The following is a 6,037-nucleotide window of genomic DNA, read 5'->3' as shown; positions in this document are numbered from 1 at the left end:
TCGATTGGAATGTCTGCCTAACATAACTACCTATAAATGGAAATATGTTTTCTCCTAGGTGATCTACAGCATAAAGAAGTTTTGTTTGATAAATTGGGTAGTGGCAAAAAGTTGTCCTTCTAATTGAGTCGAAGCACTTAATATACGATTTGATTCAGACACTTGTAAATCAAAGTTTCAATTTCATATCCGCTCGTACCATAAAATTACTTTGGGCTCAGATTGGGGCTCTTTAACCCCCCACTTCTAAATCATCCTCTTGGAGGGATCGGCGGTGAAATCACTATCCAAGAACTTAGAGACGATTGACTTATAAGGACGGTTTTACCACCACATGCCATTATTGTCGCCACTTATCATGACATGCAACCACTTCTCATGACATATTGCCATTTTTAACACTAGACAACTGCATGTAGGCCAACACCCGACGGCTTGGACCATCTTCACCAATAAATATAGGTCTAACAACTCAAGTAAATTTTTTTGTCCCTCAATTTTTAAACATCATAATACACACTCAACTCAAGCAAACTTAAGTATCGGAGGGTCATTCAGAATAAAGAATTTCGGACGCCCTAACCTGTATTTGTTGGTGTCCACCACGAAATGGGAGTTTCGACAAATTCATGAAGAGCAGATCATGCCTCAAAAGTCTGAATATGCATGACGACTTTTCTCACCAGTCGAATCCCAAAGTTTTGTAGTGCCCAACACAATTGAGTGCAGACAAGTAAACCATCAAATCCATTTTCAGGGGACACATTTTGAAGCGCGAGTCGTCCAAAGACATTAGTGCTGTTTATCTGCCCATCTATAGCTATTACCACTTAAGGCCAGATCATAGGAGCAATTCTTTCCAATTTTTGGAAACATTTTATTTTGGTAGATATCACATTTTTCCTTGGCTTTGACAAGAATTGAACCTTCTCAATTTATTCATCCTTCACGTTTTTCTGATAAGAGGAAACTGCGGCTTTCGACAAGTGAGATTAAATTTTTGGGTACAAAATTATGTCATCCTTACATGCCACTTAACTACGAATGTCACGGTTAATTATGATTATGAGAGAAAAGGTTATTATCATGAGGGAATATTGGATGAGTGATAAAACGATCAAGTTTTTATAACTCGAGAATCTATTTGTACATATTGTTTAAGGGTTCCACATTTGCTAATTCAAGGTTAGTTAAGCGTGTAGAAAGTAGCCTAGATAGGATGTCTCTCTAACCAAAACCAATAAACAAAAATCTTAATCTACTTGGAAGTTAGAGATAGTTTCTAATGTGTGTTTTTGTTGGGCTAAGTGTGTGTAATGGGTTAGACCCATGAGTTGTAACTTAAGCCCATGGTCTTGTAGTGTCTCTATTTCTAAGAGAGCTTCTTGCTAGTCCTAGAGTGTTTCTGCAAAAATTAGAAGACACAGGTGAGATTGCACATACAACGGATGAAAAGAAGGGATAATTAAAAAAAAAAAAGCCATAAATAAATGGTATGGATGCCAGTTCAATCCTAAACTTTTTAATTTGACTAATTTAATTATAAATCTTTTGACAATTTGCCAATTTAGTCATTTTGGCCAATTTTGACTAGAAATTACTAACGTGGATGCTAATCGTCCTACGTGGCACGGCCGGTGCTAACATGGACAATTTATGCATTTAAAAAAAATTATGAATTTTTAAATATAGTTTTTATTAATTTTTTTTATTTTCTTTTTCTTTTTGTATTCCACTGCTAGCCATGGAGGGTCGCCAGGGTATTGGCAATGGCTAGCGAGGGTCGCAGGATACCAGAGGAGAAATAAAGGAAAGAAAAAAGAAAACTAAAAATTAAAACAATAGAAGAAATTATAAAAGAGAGAGAGAGGGGTTAGGATTTTCTATAGGATAATAACAGCGGCAGTGCCATAATTTTCGTATGGCGCTCACTTAAGCGCCATAACTTCTTTTTTGCTCACTTAAGTATCGCATCGGAGTAAAATCGATCATTTGAGTGCCAACTTGACAAATCGTCCAACGTGGAATTTTTTACTTAATTTTCCAATCCGACGTGGATTTTTTTTTTGAAATTTTCTTTATTTTTCATTTCCTTTTGTTCTCTTTGCTTTTTTTTTTTGTGCTAGCGAGGGTCACAAAATATCCAAATTGTCCTAAACATTTTAATCGTATCAATTTAGTTCTAAACCTTTTGATGTTTGCCAATTTAGTTCTAAACATTTTGACGATTTACCATTATAGTCCTCCCAACCAAATATCCAAACAATAGGTTTAGGACTAAATTGGTAAAATTATAAAAGGTTTAGTACTAAATTGACATAAAGAAAGATTTAGAATTAAATTGACAAATTATCAAAAGGTTTAGGACTATATTGGTACAATCGAAAGGATTATGATAAGATTGAATTGGCTGTTGTACAATTATCCATGTAATTTATATAGCAGGCTGACCAAATAAATGATGTAATCCTAACAAAAAGATGAGTGCGTTGGCTTTTTTGTTTATGGATATTGACCACGGACTTACCCTAACTAATGTACGAACCATGCAGATGACATGTCATCATTATAAGATTATTAAAAATTATTCACGTCAGCAGCGGCCGTGCCACGTAGGACAGCTGGCATCGACGTCAGCGAATTTCAGTCAAAATTGGCTAGATGAGCTCAATTGGCAAGTTGACAAAATATTTATGACTCAATTGGCAAAATTGAAAGGTTCATGACTGAATTGGCAATAGTGCAATAAGTTTAAAACTTTTTGGACAGTTTTCCCTAAAGATAGTTGTTCTAAGAATAGAGTTAAGGCACCGGCTTGGTATGCAATTTGATTTTGACAATTGTATTCATTTACATTAGTGCATCAAAATCTCATTCTCATATCTGCTTGGACAAAAGAGCTACTTTTGACCGGGTGGTGTTCTAACAAAATTCCTACAAGTAAAGGTGATATCGATGCGTAGCTGCTGAATAAATGCCTATTAACTAATAGGGTAACTAGCGAGACAAATTTTCATCTTTACTCCAATTTTTTCTTATATTTATCTGTACCTTTGAAAAAGTTATCATAATAAATTCCCACCTTTTGTAATAGTATTGAATTTATCCCAAAGCTAGGATACCATTTTGATTACTTTAGCTTTCTGCTTTAGAAAGTAAAAAAAAAGTTTTTGACATACATTTCAATTTGGATGATAATGGAAATTTTTTTTAATTATTTCAGAAATAAAATAAAGATGATATATTGTCTTGAAAATTAAAAAAAAGTTATTGCTTTTCATAATAAAAATGAGATTATGACCATGTATAATTTTAGATTATTATCGAGAGGAACTTTGGCGCCACACTATATATCTATACTATTTAAGAGGGTGTATTTTTCCTTCTTCTTCGCGCATTATTTCCATCAATATCTCACATCGTGTAATAATTGCTATTAGCACGTTTGAGATTTTTGTTCGTCCTTTAATTATTACAATTTATCTGTATTTACTAAACAGAAAAGATATTTTTTTGGATTAAAAAAGAGTAGGCTTTTCCTAGAAATGTAATCATTAAATAAATGTGCTACTTTTGTTAGCTCTATCGAGTTCATTTTGACTATATATCTTATGACCAAAGGCCACATGGGATTGCCAAGTACTTAGGATGATAAATCAAAGTAATATCATTATGATTAACAGAGAAAATTATAAATTGCATTACTATTAGAATAATAAATTAAATAATCAAAAAATAACGTGAAGCCAAAATAGTGATCCTCACAAATGTAAATTAATAACCAACTTACTCACAAATTCCACATTTAATAGACGTACAATGAAACACATTTAGCAACAAATTTAACACATATTCAAATACAATCCCCTTAAATAGATGGCAATCACATAGGTTCTTATTCTGTCCTTATGATCACTCGATGTTGGATCAAATAATTTAAGCATTTTGCGCTTCTGCTTCAGCCGTCTCTTCCTCATTCTTGCCGGTCAAATCCTCCAAGGACTTGCCCTTCGATTCAGGAACCAGGAAAGTCAACAACATCCCTACAAAGTTCATGACTCCGAGCATGATCAAGGAGTTCTTCACTCCGATGCCGGGTGGGTATCCAGCGTCGGTCTTCGCCAGGTCCTTGTTTTGCGCCACATACAAGAAACTGAACGCCCCAACCATTGCCCTGGCCTTCCCGGAAGCCGCCGAGATCCCGTGGCAAGTCGACCGCAGCCTCGCCGGGAATATCTCCACTGGCACCACGAACGTGGTCGCGTTTGGCCCGAAGTTGGCGAAGAAGAAGGTGAACGAGTAGAGGACCACAAAACTGATGCGGTTTTCGCTTTTTGTCCAATGATTGTATGGTAGCGTAAGTGCAAACATGAAGATTGTCATGAAGGCGAAGCCCATGACTTGTATGAAGAACTGGCCGAGGATGTCGATGAAAGCCACGGTGAACCAGCACCCAGGTACCGTGCTGCATAGGGCGATGAGAGTCTGCGCCTTTGCGATCTTGTACACTTCGTGGATTGCATTCATTGTTTTAGCCGGCGGGATCCAACCGATTGCGGTGAAGATGTCCTTCTGGAAGAGGTTTTGGCTGTAGAAGGCGATGTCCAGTAGGAACCAAGTGATGGCTGTGCCGATGAGAGGAAGGCCGTGGCAGCGGGCGAATTCCTTCGAGAACAAGCCGTAGGAATTTTTCTCGCGGGCGAGCCGATCTACCTTTTCTTGTTCAGCTTCAATATCTACATGTAGTACCTGTCACAGATATTAAACAAAATTGCCAAGTGACTTAGAATCACAGATAAGAGTAAATAAAAGTCAAAGGGGGACTGGAGATGGTGCAAATACTTCAACAATGATGGACGTGCTAAAACTTTACTAAAACTTGATTAATAAGAATTTCTTATCTGGTGCGTTTAAACGTGCCAACTACTTTGTGCATGCATTTCATTAATTACATAGGTGTACCCATTTGATGTTTTCTGCGTCAAATAGATCTATTTTAGCTAGGGATGACAATTCTCAACACGACATGAAAACATGTCTCAAATAGACATGAATCAATAGAAAGAGGTTCTAACTCGACATGGCTTAATTAGAAACTGATCCGAAATGACATGTTTACACTCATCAAAATGGAAAGCTCTTTATAATCATGGTGATATATTTTTGTGATGGCATGAAAATACCCAACCCGCTAATTAACAGCCTAATTTTAGGAGGCTATCGAGAGTAAAGTACTATGCCTAATGAGAAGTTAAACTACCTTGGACATGTCTGCAGCTGCCTGCTTTGCATTCCTGGCCACTAGTGCGGTGTAACGGGCGGTTTCCGGCATCTTCTTCTACCAGTAGTAGGTGAGCGCGGCCGGGAGAGCTCCGAACATCAGGATTATTCGCCAGACATAGTCAGCTTGGGGCACGGTGGAGCCAATAGGGTCGACCTGGTATGCAGGAGCTTTGTATTTATGGTCGAATGCGCTCGCCACAATGAGAGCAACTATCCCGCCACCGAGAATCCCGAAACCCTGCATGGCGAAAACTGCTGCGATGAAAGCCCCTCGAGTCTTCTTGTTTGCGTATTCAGACATGATGGTGGCCGAAAAAGGATAGTAGCCGCCAATGCCGAAACCGAGCCAGAACCTGAAGAAACAGAGGGTTGCTATGACGCCCTTAGGCGAATCCCTGAACGAAAGTCCCGACCCGATGGAGGAAACCACCATCAGAATTAGGGTTAAGCCGTAGACACACTTCCGCCCCATTTTGTCACCGAGCCAACCGAAGAAGAGCTGGCCCGCCAGAGTGCCTTAGAATGCCACACCATTGACGGCGGCAGAGACATTCGGAGGCAACAACCCAGGCTTCGGCGCACCGTCTACATGATAATAGATCCACCCGAGGAGTTTGGTGACGAGGGAGATGCAAAACATATCGTACGCATCGGTGAAGAATCCCATCCCGGCAATGACGATGGCGGTGAAATGGTACAATTGCGTCTTCGCGACATCGAGTGTGTTAAGCACTGCCGATTGATTCCCAGCCAT

At 38.7% G+C, this 6,037-nt stretch overlaps 1 pseudogene; it reads right to left on the bottom strand.

Moving 5' to 3' along the window:
- Positions 1-3,936: 3,936 nt before the first annotated feature.
- Positions 3,937-6,037, bottom strand: LOC115688958 (inorganic phosphate transporter 1-4-like; annotated as a pseudogene).

This window comes from Syzygium oleosum, unplaced genomic scaffold, assembly GCF_021117445.2.
Source record: "Syzygium oleosum isolate NSW1041296 unplaced genomic scaffold, Sole_v2.1 Sole_v2.01, whole genome shotgun sequence".
NCBI classification, from domain to species: Eukaryota; Viridiplantae; Streptophyta; class Magnoliopsida; order Myrtales; family Myrtaceae; genus Syzygium; species Syzygium oleosum.
This window is presented reverse-complemented; position numbering and strand designations above follow the sequence as displayed.